This window comes from Eptatretus burgeri, chromosome 15 (assembly GCF_056783735.1).
Source record: "Eptatretus burgeri isolate ZD-2024b chromosome 15, Ebu_testis_v1, whole genome shotgun sequence".
Taxonomy (NCBI): domain Eukaryota; kingdom Metazoa; phylum Chordata; class Myxini; order Myxiniformes; family Myxinidae; genus Eptatretus; species Eptatretus burgeri.
Genome location: NC_140975.1, coordinates 35,314,864 through 35,329,863, shown reverse-complemented (window position 1 = coordinate 35,329,863; position 15,000 = coordinate 35,314,864). Strand labels below are relative to the sequence as shown.

Here is a 15,000-nt window from a genome sequence, read left to right as displayed (position 1 = left end):
GCCATGAAATTTTTCTTTTTTTTCCCCTAAAAAAATAAATCCCCTTTTTAGCCCAAGGTATATTTATTTGTCTCCCCTTTTAACCTGGAGCCTGGTGTTGGCTTAGTGTTAGGGTGGCGGCTTGGGATCCCAGGGTCCTGTGTTCAAGCCCCGTTGGCTGCTGAATTAACACCAGGGGGTTGACTCAGCCTGCCATCCTTCCGAGGTCGGCGAAATGAGTGCCAGTGTACTGGTCCCGGTGTATGCCCCGGTTAGAATAGGTGTACCATATCCCTGTGTGTCATAAGAGGCGACCAGGGTTGGCGTCAGGAAGGGCATCGGCCATAAAACATTGCCTCAAGAAAAAGCCAAACCCCTGCACAGCAGGGAAAAATGGCTGTAAAAACGGTCATTTTTTTATTTCCCCTTTTAACCTAGGGGCTCTCTATTCAAATAGCCCATACAACAAGATAAAGATTTGTTAAAGGTGATTCTAAAGAAATATCTGAAACGTCGAAGCCTCGGGGCACTCTCTATTCAAATAACCCATACAACAAGATAAAGATTTGTTAAAGGTGATTCTAAAGAAATATCTGAAACGTCTAAGCCCCGGGACACTCTTTGTCAAATAACCCATACAACAAGATAAAGATTTGTTAAAGGTGATTCTGAAGAAATATGTGAAACGTCTAAGCCTCGGGGCACTCTTTATCAAATAACCAATGCATATTGTTTAGCTCACTCATTGAACCTATAAACATTTGTTCATTCTCAAATTCCTTCAATAGTTTAATTTTCTTTGCACAATAATCCCCATCTAAAATATTGAAAAACAAAACATTTGAATCTTTATATTTTTTAAGATACCCCTTTTGTGCCATTACGAAATGATAAGCTTCTCTTAATGATCTCATCTGGCCACCGCCCGAGTTGCAAATCATTTTTGTACATAAACCACGCCATAAAAAAGTTTTGTTTCAAATGTTTTCAGTTCATGCCGTGAAAATGAGGAAGTGTTTTTTTGACACGGTCGTGCTGTGTGAATGAGGAAGTGGTTTTGGACTGTCATGCTGTGAAAAAATAGGAACTATTCTGTGGGACAAGGTCTCGTGTTTATATTTTATCTCAGAACACGAACTGAAAACATTTGAATCAAAACTTTTTTTATGGCGTGGTTTATGTACAAAAATGATTTGCAACTCGGGCGGTGGCCAGATGAGATCATTAAGAGAAGCTTGTCATTTCCTGTGGCCACACCCAATGATTAAGCAATCTCCTCATCGTTGCTTTATAAGTGATTCGCCAGACAAAGTTTCTGCCAGACGGGATTTTCATTTTTACAACTGAGGCATGGACGATCTTTCTTCCGATGAAGACAACAGCCCACTACAGAGTTGGTAAGTTTGTGTATGGTTTTCTCTTTGAACGATGAAGCAAATGATTATTAATTAAATCATGATAATTCTGATATATATATATATATTTTTTCCCTGACAGGGCATTGGAAGAAATTGAGTTTACATATCACGACGTGGTTCATGAAATTAATACTCTTATTGAAGAGATCAATGATTTTAGAAGAGAATTGAAAGACATTTACAATGAGTGGCACGAAGTCTTATCACGTCCTCTCATCTCGAAGGAATTAAACCAATGGTGAGACACGTGTGTGTGTGTGTGTCTCTCTCTCTGTCTGTCTTTCTACCTATCTCTCTCTGCTCTTATTGAAGAGGTCAATGATTTATAATGACTGGTCTCTGATCTCGAATGAATTAAACCAATGGTGAGGCACGTGTGTGTGTGTCTATGTGTGTGTGTATGTGTGTGTGTGTGTGCGTGTGTGTGTGTGTGTGTGTGTGTGTGTGTGTGTGTGCGTGTGTGTGTGTGTGTGTGTGCGTGTGTGTGTGTGTGTGTGTTGCTTTCCCTGTCTGTCTCTTCATCTATACCCTTGACTTATTATTTTTTTTTTTCAGCACTATCGCACAACATCAGCTGTTGAAGCAATCTTGTACAACACATGATTTTCTGGAGGTAAATATTTCTGAATTATTATTAATATCACTCGTACAACACATGATTTTCTGGAGGTAAATATTTCTGAATTATTATTAATATCACTCTCTCTTTAGAATGTCGCCTTATGTTGGTTGGACGTGGTTTTGTCAGTACACTGGAATTCATTTTATTGACCTTGAAAGGATGACAGGCTCCTGGTGTGTTAATTCAGTGGCCAACGAGGCTTACTCATATTACCATGTAATTATCTTTATAAAACCTAATTATTATCCACTTTTTGTTTCAAAACAGAATATGGTGTCTGAGTTTCGAAATCACAAGACATCTGAAGAAGATTGCTGGGAAAGATTATACATTCTCGCAAATGAATATTTAATATTTTCAATATTAATAAATTATATTTGCTTTGTTTACAATTACTTGATTCTGAATTACAAAAAAAGAATCAAGACATGAACGAGAGGGAGGGGGGGGGGTAGGTGCGCTCCCCCAATGACCCATCACCCCCTCATCCCATCCCTCCCCTCCCCATGTGTGTGTGTGGGGAAGGGTGGGGGTGGGATGAGGGAGGTGGTGGGTCAAAGGTGGGGGCGCACAGGGGGGATGAGGGGGTGGGGCTTGTGTGGGCGGGGCTTGTGTGGGCGGGGCTTCGGTGGGGCTTGTGTGGGGGGTGTGTGTGTGGGAGGGGCTTGTGTGGGCGGGGTGTGTGTGGGTGGGGCTTGTGTGGGTGGGGCTTGTGTGGGCGGGGTTTATGTGGGTGGAGCTTGTGTGGGAGGGGTTTATGTGGACAGGGTTTATGTGTGTGGAGTTTTTGTGTGGAGCTTGTGTAGGCAGGGCTTATGTGGGAGGGGTTTATGTGGGCAGGGTTTATGTGGGCAGGGGTTTATGTGGGTGGAGCTTGTGTGGGAGGGGTGAATGTGGATGAGGCTTATGTGGATGAGGTTTGTGTGGATAAATGGATGGGTGGAGAGATGGGGGATGGGTGGATGAGTGGAGCTTGTGTGGATGGGTGGATAATTTTTTAATTAAATAATCATGTTGTGTGTGTGGGGGACTAATTAACTAATCACTAATTATGTGAATATGATGAATATGGGTGGAGCTTGTGTGGGGTTTGTGTGTGTGGAGCTTGTGTGGAGTTTTTGTGTGGAGCTTGTGTGGAGCTTGTGTGGGGTTTGTGTGGGGTTTGTGTGGGCGGGGCTTCGGTGGGAGGGGCGTGTGTGGGCGGAGTCAAAAATGGGCGGAGTCAAAAATTTTTAATTTATTGGAGCTTGTGAGGGGGTGTGTGGTGGGGTTTGTGTGGGGTTTGTGTGGGCAGGGGGGGAGGGCTTGTGTGGGCGGGGCTTGTGTGGGTGGAGTCAAAAAGGGGCGGAGTCAAAAAATTTCAATTCATCTTTGTCTTTTGTAATTCCTGTGAATAAAATGAACCTAAAATCTCTTCCCCTTCCAAATCATATATCTTATAAGTCCAAGGAACCGTATCTATTACATCAACAATTTTAAAAAGCTCGTTGGTCCATCTTTTCGTATAACCTTTTTCAAAATGAGATTTCCACCTATATATTCTTACGATATCACCAACTTTGAACTTAGGTTTTCTGACATTAATCTCTTTTTCATATTTTAATTTTGTAAATGTTTCTGATGGTTTCATATTTGTTGCCGTGTGAATCGTGTCATTATACTTATCCACAATATCCTGAATAAAAGATGACCATTGTGAACCGAGTTGTGTGAATTTTTTATATAGTCTCTCTTTTAAGGTACGATTAAAACGTTCAACAACAACTGCCTTCCCTTCATTAAAGGTACTGTATAATGTAATACTGTTATTTTTTAGAAAATTCATAAATGTCTTGTTATAAAACTCTCTACCCTCATCAGTCCACAATTTTTTAGGTTTTCTCTTACTTTTATTAAATATCTGTTGAAAAGCTAACATAAGAGTATTACCTGTTTTGTTTTTTAAAGGGACTACCCACACATATCTACTCCTCAAATCAATAACGGTTAAAGCATACTTGTACCCCTTATCATCATTGAGTTCAATCAAATCAGCAGACCAGATATAATCTACTTCCTTGGAATAAACTTTCCTTCTCTGAAACTTTGTGAATATTGGTTTATGTAATTCATCAGCTAATTGCTCTTCAATCTTAATGACATCATTAGAGCTTACAAGTTTTTTGAATTTCCAAGTCCAAGTTTCAATATAGCACTGATCATCTTCTTCACAATGAACCGATCAACTTTTTCTCTCAAGGTTGGATTTTGTATCAGAGACAAATTATACAACATTTCTCTATCGGCTTCATGCTTTTCTTCCAACGTTGTGGTATTCCCATAATCAATATCGTGTCTCATGCACACTTCATCAACTCTATTGATAGGCTTACTCCAGGATTTAGGATTGTCTGCCTCATCTAATCTTTTATCCAAGTTTGTGCCTGGACCACAGAAAGAATACCCTGGAAGATGTAATTCCCCTGGTATTCCAGTAGTTGTAAATTTACTTCCTGATAAAAACTTTTGTATATCTCCTCCTAGTTTGTGTTGGGAGATAAATTGATTTTTTTGAACCACACACCGAACATATACCTTTTTGTATAACCCTGTTATTTTTACTTTTAATATATGAAATATTTTTAGTATTAGTTTTCTTTTACATTTGAGACAATAACTCATTTATTTATGAGAAAAATTCCTGCAGAGTGCAAAAACCTTTTTAGTTTCCAACATGCACATTTGAATCTTAATTTTTAAAACATAAAGAATCCTAAGAAATGCCTTCACTCTCTCCCCCATTTATTTAAGAAAAAAAAATGAAAAACTTGAATTAAAATACATGTCTTCTCGATGTCAATAGTCTTGTCGAAAGTATTGTAGATAGACTTATCAATTCTTTGTTTTCCTCCTCGGTGGGTTGAGTTATTTTCTGTAATACCCCTATTCTTTTTGAATCTCACTGGTTTCCATATTTTGATATTTATTCATCCACTCTCTTTCCTCCCTCTCCTCCCTCTCTCTCTTCTCTCTTTCCTCCCTCTCTCTCTTCTCCCTTTCATCCCTCTCTCTCTTCTCTCTTTCCTCCTCTTTCTTCTCCCTCTCCTCCTTCTCTCTCTTCTCCTTTTCCTCCTCTTCCCTCTCTTCTTCAACTCCTTCCTCATCCCTTACTATCCTTGAATCGCTTACACCCCATAGAATATTATACATATATTCATCAGGATTTCTTGTTATTCCTGTATCCAAAATAATTTTTTTTACAACAGGAAACCAATAAAATTTCTTTTGAATTTCTAAAAGAGCCTTACCTTTTCTTAACTTTATAATTTTTTCATTATTTAACATTCTAATTAAATCTAAAGTTGTCAGTTTATCAACATCAGCATAATGCTTTTATTGAAAATCTTTTATTGAAAATACCTCATTCTTATGTTGTAGAACATATTTATTAAAATACTGAATACCCTTTTCTTGAAGGTATGCTTGAACACAGAAATGATAATTTTCTTGAAGCCTTCTTGCTGTCATTTATGTATTAGAAATATATGTTAGAATAATATTATGGCACGAAACACCTCCCCATCTTCCCATAGTTAAATCATTTTGTATTTCCTTACTTATTATATATAATCCTGTTTTTTCTGTTTTCATGAGATAAACAAGGGCAAAACCATTATTATATTTACCCTTATTAAATTCTTTTATTTGTTGTTTACTAATCGTAGCCCCACAAAACTCATTCTCGATATCAAGTGGATAATATTCTTCCTTACGAGACTGATTTAATTGTTCCAGGTCTTCGAGGTTAATTTTAAATGACCAATTATACCCTAAATCATTCATATCATACCCCCATTGTTCTATTCTCATACAAACGACACGCCCTTCTTTATAAAAATTTATTTTAATTCGAACTGTGAATTCTGTATGACCTGGAGATAATATCAACACTTCTGTATCTTTGGAATACACAGCCGTTTTATTTAAGTATATGTATTGTGATAAATCACTTAATCTCACCAAGTCATTCGCTTCAGTTGGGGTTGGATAATTTTTTAATTTATAAGCATTTTTCATGTTAATATTTTTGGTTATATTATATTTATGTCGTTCAGCCTGTGCCTTTGTGTAATAATTTGATAAATCAATATCCAGTTCTTGAGATACACCAAAGATAGAACCATCTTTACCAACATAAGTCATTTATATTAGATTAAAAATAATATCATAAAATTTTTTATTTTTGTTGAGTTGAAATAACACATATAGGCATAATTGGCCACAACACTTGGAATTTAATTCTTGGACTTGAAATGTTTGATAAACACCATTCTGTAAGAATTTTATGACTTCAACAGGTGGCGGAAGACCAAAACTATCAAAATAATATTTGTCTTGACTATTAAAAATACAAACCCAATGAGAACCGTTCCCATTATTATCTTCTAAGTTCATAATAATATTCTTTGTATGTTTCGGCACATTTGTTAATTCATCTCTCATACAAATAACCACATTATGAATTTTTAATTTCTTACAATATTTGACAAGTTGTAAATTTGATGTTGTATTCTTTCCAAATTCTTTCAACCACTCATCAATGCTCATTTATTTATTAGAAAGATATAATCCATTACCTCTTTTCGTTAATTTTACACCTGCTTGTGCTATAGAAGAAAGCATATCTCCAACTAACAATCTCGCTTTATCAGGCAGACCTTCAAGTTTTTCAGCAAAATCTACAATTACACCACTTCCACTAATTTGTTTCTCCAACTCTTTGTTATGTCTTTCCAATTCTTTTTGAGCCTGGAGCTGAGCCTTCCTTTCGTTGGCAGTTTTCACCGCTGTTGAAATACCACCCGTCAATGCTCCAACCGCACTTAAACCAGCAAATAAAGGAATTAGAAATGGGAGAAATCCTCCACTCGTCTCTCTTATTGAATATTTTTTCAACATTGGTTTTGTCATTTTAATTTTAAGTGAGCCAGTGTCATTCAAGATTTTAACCTGTTCTCTTGTGAGAAAAACATCAATTCTTACTGCTCCTTTTCTCTGAATTGTATTAACGTTAATCGTACAAGGCTTTTGATTTTGAACACAAGATGATAGTTTATGAAGATTGATTTGATTAACATATACCCCAGTTGGTACTTTGCCACTCATTTATTAAACAAAAAATTATGTGAGACTAATCATCACACCATTATCTGTATTAATCTGCAATTCTGTTTCTTCCAAAAGCAAACAATATGTATCAACTTCTTCACTCTCTCCTCTTTCAATGTATAGGGAAGTATCCACTCGATTAGACTTTATAGTTTCCTTTTGAGCGCTCAGGTCAAACGCATAGATTGTATACAAACTTTTAAATGCTGTCATATCCAAAATAGGTTATTTATTTCCATTACTTTCACACACCTTTTGGTAAGACTTGTATGCTTCAGCAAAATCATTTTTTTCCCAATTAATTTCCAATCTATCTCGTGGGTAAAATGTTCCATCTAGAGAAACGCGAAGTTGTTTCACCTCAGCATTATCACTCAATGCATTATTCTTATCAGTCGCAGTATCACCATCTGGCTTTTTAAAATGATCCACAGATATCGTGGCTTTCCTTCCAGAACACCCAAATTCCACGTGTAAGTAGTTTGATTGAGTTTAACGTGTTGACATCTTCTTTTGAGGTATGATACACTGAGTGGTTTCTTTGAGTTAAGTCTTCGATTCAACATCTCTTCTGTTTTAAGATTAGGAGTATATTCACTGATATACCAACTCATCTCCTCAATTACAAATTTATTCTGTTCACCAAAAGCACTACCAACACCAAAAAGCAATCGATTTTCATTATCATTCCTCTGTAGTTGAAATCTAATTTTAAGACCATACAGAACTTTATCATGATCACAAAATCCAAATATACCTTTAAGAGGAACTGCCACAGTAAAACTATTTTCTGTTTTTGTATCATCATTATACATTCCTTTCCTTTGAGTATATCCAGGGTCTGTGTTTGTTCCCGTTGACATATCAGGAATAAAACCTTCGGCAGACCCCTTTCCCATTCTATCACTGAATGTATAGAGTGTAAATTTTATCATTTCAGATACAGCAGATACATAATCAACCGCTTCAACTTCTTGTGTTCCAATATACAAACGCACACTATCAAACATTTTCCAGAAGAAATCATTTACAAGTGTAGCGTTTGTGTTATTCCCAGCTTTAGTGAATTTAAATTTACACAACAAGAAACTTTCGGAGAGATTCAAATAGGTTTGTTGATTATTTATTTCAAAACTTTTTGTACCATTCGTATTCCAATCTGTTCCAGTTATTGCATTTACCTTGAAGTAATCTTCTTTTTTAGTGGAGTTTGAGATAATAATAGTATCATCCAAATCATAGATACTATCAATTGCTTCCATACTTGTATTTATTTAGGAAAAAAAAGATGTTAAAACTTTTGAAACCCTGATCCAAGTATTTGAATTATTTTCTGTCGTTCTTGGGGAGACAACTGAGTTTTGCCTTTCTTAATTTCTTTTATTGCTTGTAATTTATGAGATTCCTTCTGAGCATCTTTTATACTCTTTACAGCACCTGCTACATTTCCCACAGCAGAAGCAGTTGAACCAATTAGATCTTTATGTTTAAGAATAGTTGAACCAATACCCATGAGAGTATCAATTATCCCATCTCCTCTAAATTGATGTCCAACACCCCTTTGTCTCTTAGGTTTATAGTATCCTCTACCAAGATACATACCTTCACCCTTGTAGTATGGGGAAAGGAACATCCCATCCCCTGTAATTATTTTATATTTTCCCAACTCGTGTTTCCTCACAATAACCATCGTATTTATTTATTGGAAAACTTCACGTAGGTGAATTCTGATAGATATAACTTCTCCATTAAAAGAAATCACACGATTATCTTGGTCGGTTATCCTAAAATTTACTCTGTGTATGGTTTTTCCTGACACAGGGAGATAAACCAAATTTTTAGGTTCCATATTGAATTTATAACCAATTGGGGTTGAGTATGCGCTGAATGAAAATATTGTATTTGTTTTTTTTTCCATCATTATAAGCACCATCAATCAAATCACAGTGAATTAACACCGAATTTATTCCTGAGGATATTTGAATGACATTATCACTGTAAAACATCCCATTAGTTTCAATCTTTTTTGAGGAGAAACCCAATAACTCTCTAAATGAATTATCAATTGTGAAATCAACCTTGTAGTTATTTTTAACTTTTATCATTGATTTTGAAGTATGTTTTTGAATGTTTATAACAATATTTTTTGGTTCATCACCCTGTTCTTTCATAAGACGAGCAATTTCGGAAGATATTTGAGAAATCTCATATGCTCCGGGTGAGACTGTTATCGTTTTGTATCCACTTCCCGGATTATAACTAAACTTGTCATTTTTCTCGGTTATATTAAATAAGGTATTATAAGTTTCCATGGACAATAAAGATGCCTCATATTCTTTTGTTGTGTCAAGTTGTAGTGGGTATGGGAATGAAGATGTGTGGTCGCTTGTTGTGAAATTGAAACTAAGGATTGTGCTTCTCATCTTATTTAATATGAGATAAAATGTCTTTATATTGATATTTATTAATTATTTTCATGTTCATCAACTGGTCTAAAATGGCTGATGCTTCATTAAAACAATTGTTATTTCCAGCCTTCTTACTGCCTAACAACAATAACAGTCTATTAACTAATTGCGATGGGTCATTTGGAAGAAAACTAACACCTGAACCAAGGATACTTAAAGCCTGAATAATGTGTTTCTCCTTCTCATTCTTCCTACTTTTACCAGAAAGAATAACCTTATAATTTAGAGTGTTCAGCAGATCAATATATACTCTATCATCATTATTTTCCATATCCAATGGTTTATCAATATACTTTGATTCATCCCTCACAGTTGAACCTTGTCTTCCATCTTTTGTGAGAAGAAACATTAATCTCGGAGTTAGTTTAACAGGGGTTGAGCATAACCCAAGAACCTTAATTCATCATTAAATATCAATACCTTTTCTTGAACAAGATGAAATATTGCTGATTGTTCTGTTGGAATGAGTCCTGCTTTGGTTTTTGAATCCGCTGAATATTCATTGTTTTGAAGAGCATTCACAATATAATCAGGGGGTCGATTAATCTCTTCCAGTTGTTGAAATAAACCTTCATCATCATATTCTAATTCTCCTAAATGCTCTAATTCTTCCTCCGTCATTTGATCAAAATCTTTTAACATTTGAAGTTTTTTAGGAGTATATTCTACTGTGGGAACTGTGGAAACATCTTTCATTTTTCTTGGGAAGTTTTTAAAAGTGGTTTAAAAAATTTCTCTTGTTTTCTTTCAAATGCTTCTTCGCCCGTTAGTTTCTGTCTGCGTTTCTTCTTTATGTCTTCCTGCTGTTTTACAACTTTTGAAACCAACTCTTGATGTTCCCTAAATCTTCTTGCTCTTTCTTTCGCATCCATTTATTTATTGAAAAATATCATTTAATATCTCATCTTGTTTCACAACAATATATTTATATTTTTCAGTCATGTGTTTCATGTAATCCCCAAATTCCTTTTTACTACATAATGTAGAACAATTGTCTCTCCAAAAATTGTTTATATCTATTGAATTTAACTTGAATAAAATAAAAGTATTAGCATTGTTTCTGATGGAACGACGAGGAAGCTGAAAGTACGATTGACTAAGATAAATACAATTACAAGAAGAATGTCTCCCTCTTGTGTAGTAGCTGTCCATTACCGTTTGGTTTCTCTCATTAACACAATCATCAAAGATAACGAGGTTCTTTTTGGATTTATCCAAATCTTGGGGAGACGGTATATCATCCGTATTATCACTCAGAATACAAGTTATCGGTTTTGATTTCTTTTTACATCTCTGTGTATCACAAAATAGTTGTATTATATCTTCAATGTTAAAATCTTTTAGGTTTTTTTGAAGTTTAAATAAACCGATTATATCTTCTTTTTGAAGACCAGCATTAAAACCTTGTGAGAGTAGTTGATACTCTGGTTGAAAACTCGACTTTGTGAAAATTATTAAATTATCATAATCTAAAAAGTTGGGAGTGAGGAGCATCTTTAAAAGTATGCAGGTTTTTCCACATCCACTTGAACCAACTATGAGGCATCTTAATGAATTTGGGAGATTTTTATGGTTGTCAAATTTTATCTTATTTTCCCAAATGGGTAAAAAATCATTCATTTATATATTTGGAAAACAGGTTATTTAATTTATTATTGGCTTTTTTCGAAATTCTATATTTTATCCTAAGTTCAGGTTTAATTTCAAGATAATCCATTATTTTATTTATGCAATATCTTGTGTTGATATTTCCCTGAAAATCACATCCATGAATAATATATAACAACAATCCTTTGAACATTTCTCTAATACGTTCAGTTTCTTCCCTTGTAAGGAAAGGTGTGTTCTCACCCTCGTACTTTACATTCATTTCTCTAATCAATCTTGTAAAGTAATTCATTTTTGGTGTAAATCTAAAAGAATTATTTTCCTTTTTATATTTTTGATTATCATTAATTAGAAAATAATCACAGAATATACATTGTTTATAGGCTTTTGACTCTGTGTTTAATCCCCGTCTTTCACACGCAGGACAATTCTCAAATTTGTCATATGGAGAATCATGGAATTCAAGAGGCTCAAAATCGAGTAAACTATTCATATTTATAAAGTAAAACTTTACTTAAACTGAAATTCATCTTCGATATCATCTTCGATACTTTCAGAATCATCTATACTTTCATAACTATCATTTGAACACAAACTCTCGGTGTCATAACTATCGTTTGAATGCAAACTCTCGGTATCATAATCACTCTCATAATCTTCAAAATCTTCAGTTGAATATTGGCTCATTTAATTAGTAGAAAAACATTACCATCGATATCGATATACATTTTTTCATTAACAGATTCAACTGCTACATTTTTTATATTAAAGGTAATTTTAAAATGATCCTTAACTACAATTGAACGAAATGTCATTTCACCTGATATATTAACATCCTTTATTTCATCAGGATTTATATCTTTAGGGTTGTTGAAAAAAATACAAATTTCTCCTTGCATATTACAGATGGTCTTATCTTTTCTTTCTAAAGCTTCATCCATAAGGTTTTTATTTTTTGATACCTTTTCTTGTTTCATTGCTTTTTCTAGTTTTGAATATATTGCCAGAAGGAGAGGAGAAACTTTTGTTAGAGATACCTTAATTGATGTTCTTCCAGGTATACTAAAAGCCCTTCCACTGAAGTAAATTGAAGAACTCATCATATCCACCATAATTGTTTTTATCCAATAGTTGTTATATTTATCTTTGTTCAATTTTACATCCTTGACATATTTCTCAGCATCTTTAACAAATGAAGAGATTGATTGAAACTTGTCTTTTGTGTCTTGAAACATTGTATTTATTAAGTGAAAAAGTTGGAGGATAAAATGGATTTAAGCACAGATTCACCTGTAAAATAAACGAAATTTTCATCAAGAAAATTTTAGTTTAAGCACAGATTCACCTGTAAAATAAACGAAATTTTCACCAAGAAAATTTTAGTTTAAGCACAGATTCACCTGTAAAATAAACGAAATTTTCATCAAGAAAATTTTAGTTTAAGCACAGATTCACCTGTAAAATAAACGAAATTTTCATCAAGAAAATTTTAGTTTAAGCAAAGTTTTATTATATAAATATGGTGAATACAACATACTGCGATGTTTGTAATCACGAATATAAACATTATAGAAAACACCTCCGAACCAACAAACACACATTTAATCTATTTCACAAAATATCCCCTCTTGAGTTGGAAAGAAAACATTGTGATACCTGCTCAAAGGATGTTTTGAAGAGTAGTTATAATAGGCATCTTCAATCACAAAAACACAAGAAAAATGAGTTTAAAGTAAAGGGAGACTATTATATTGAAAACACTGATGGGGCAATTAAAGGGCATATAAAAATAAGGATTTTTCAATTTGGAGAACCCGGTCCATCATCAATAGTTGAATCAATTGAAATAGTGAAACCTGATGTTGAAAAATTTATTAAAAAGACATTAAAAGAAATGAAAACTTTAAAGTTTTATATGGGAGTGAAAATGAATATGAAAAGACAAGATGAAGAACAAACTCCTTATATGAGGACAGATCTTCATTTTATAACATCATTTCAAGATTTTTTGAATAGTGGGGTTTATGAAGAACTATCAAGACAAGAGGAGGATGTTGATAATACAGTGGTAGGAAGTGGATTCAATATTAAAAAAATCATCTTTTTAGATATACACATTCTAAAATCAAACCCTCTTAAAGCTTCTTCTTATATTGAATTACCAAAAGAAATAAAACAAAAGAAGGCAGTTGTTAATATTAAGAATAATGATAATAAATGTTTTCTCTGGTCTGTTCTTGCTCACTTACATCCACCAAAATGTAATTCAGAAAGAGTAAAACAATATATGAAATATGAGAATACCTTGGACATTAAAGATTTTAATTTCCCAATGCCACTAACAGATATTCCTAAATTTGAGAAAAAGAATAATCTTTCTATTAATGTATATGGATTAACGGATACAAACAAAGTTCAAATATTAAAAATTTCAAACAACTATAAAAATGAAGAAACACACATTGATCTTTTATATTTTAGTGTTGGAAAGAATTCACATTACACATACATCAATAATTTATCAAGATTAATCTCTTCTCAGGTATTCAGAACAGCAAACAAAATATACCCTTGTAAGCGATGTCTTAATTCATTTCATACAAAAGAACGATTAGAACAACATTCAAAATATTGTAGTAATCATAAATCAGCTGTAATTACAATGCCTAAACCTGGTGAAAAGATTTCTTTTGAAGATTATAATAAATCTATCATGCACCCATTTGTGATATACGCTGATTTTGAATGTATCCTTAAAAAGATAAATACTGCTTCTCCTAATCCAAAAGAACCATATACAAATAAATATCAAAAACATATTCCTTGTGGTTTCTGTTATTATATCAAATCATCTGTTGGAGAAAAGTATAATAAACTTGAACAGTATAGTGGAAAAAATGCTTCACAAGAGTTTGTAAAACGATTAGAAAAGGATTGTATAAGACTAACTAAATTAATGAAAGAAACACATGAACCGATGAAATTAACCATAGAAGAAAAATTAGAATTTAGAAAGAACAATATCTGTCATATTTGTGAGGAGGAAATTGAGGAGTCTAAAGTTCGGGATCATTGTCATCTTACTGGTAAATATAGAGGTCCCGCTCATTCCTGTTGTAATCTTAATTATAAATTACCTTCTTTTATTCCAATCTTTCTTCACAACAGCACCAACTATGATACACATCTATTTATAAATGAACTTTCAAAAATACCAGGGAATATTTCTGCCATAACAAACACAAGTCAAAAGTATATTTCATTTACAAAAATGATATTCACAAAACCTATAACTCGTATTCGGTTTCTTGATTCTTACAAGTTTATGGGAACGCCACTAGCCAACCTCGCATCAAATCTAAGCTCCACTGGCTCTTTTCCAAATCTTAATTCATTCTTTCCAAAAGAGGAAATTCTAACTAAAGAGGAAATTCAGATTAAAGAGAGAATTCAAAGTAAAGAGGAAATTCTAAGTAATGAGGAAATGAATGAAGAAATTCTTACTGAAGATGAAATTCTAATTATACAGAAAATTCGAACAAAGAATGAAATTCTAACTAAAGAGGAAATTCTGATTATAGATGAAATTCTGATTAAAGAGGGAATTCTAACTAGAGAGGAAATTGAAACAAGGAATGAAATTCAAAGTAAAGAGAAAATTCTTACAAGTAAGGGAATTTATCCTTATGGTTATATGGATTCATTTATGAGATTTAAAGAAACACAACTTCCTTCAAAAGAAAGTTTCTATAATAAC

General features: G+C 33.6%; 1 protein-coding gene and 1 long non-coding RNA gene across 2 annotated transcripts in view; both read left to right on the top strand.

Annotated features, from left to right (window-relative positions):
- LOC147011917 (uncharacterized) overlaps window positions 1-15,000 on the top strand; it is an 83,709-nt gene that overhangs the window by 45,475 nt on the left and 23,234 nt on the right. The gene's annotated exons all lie outside the window — the stretch shown is intronic.
- LOC147011918 (uncharacterized) lies at window positions 242-2,453 on the top strand. Its single transcript, XR_015051846.1, has 3 exons — window positions 242-1,635; window positions 1,953-2,010; window positions 2,287-2,453. It is a non-coding gene; the product is annotated as an uncharacterized LOC147011918 (long non-coding RNA).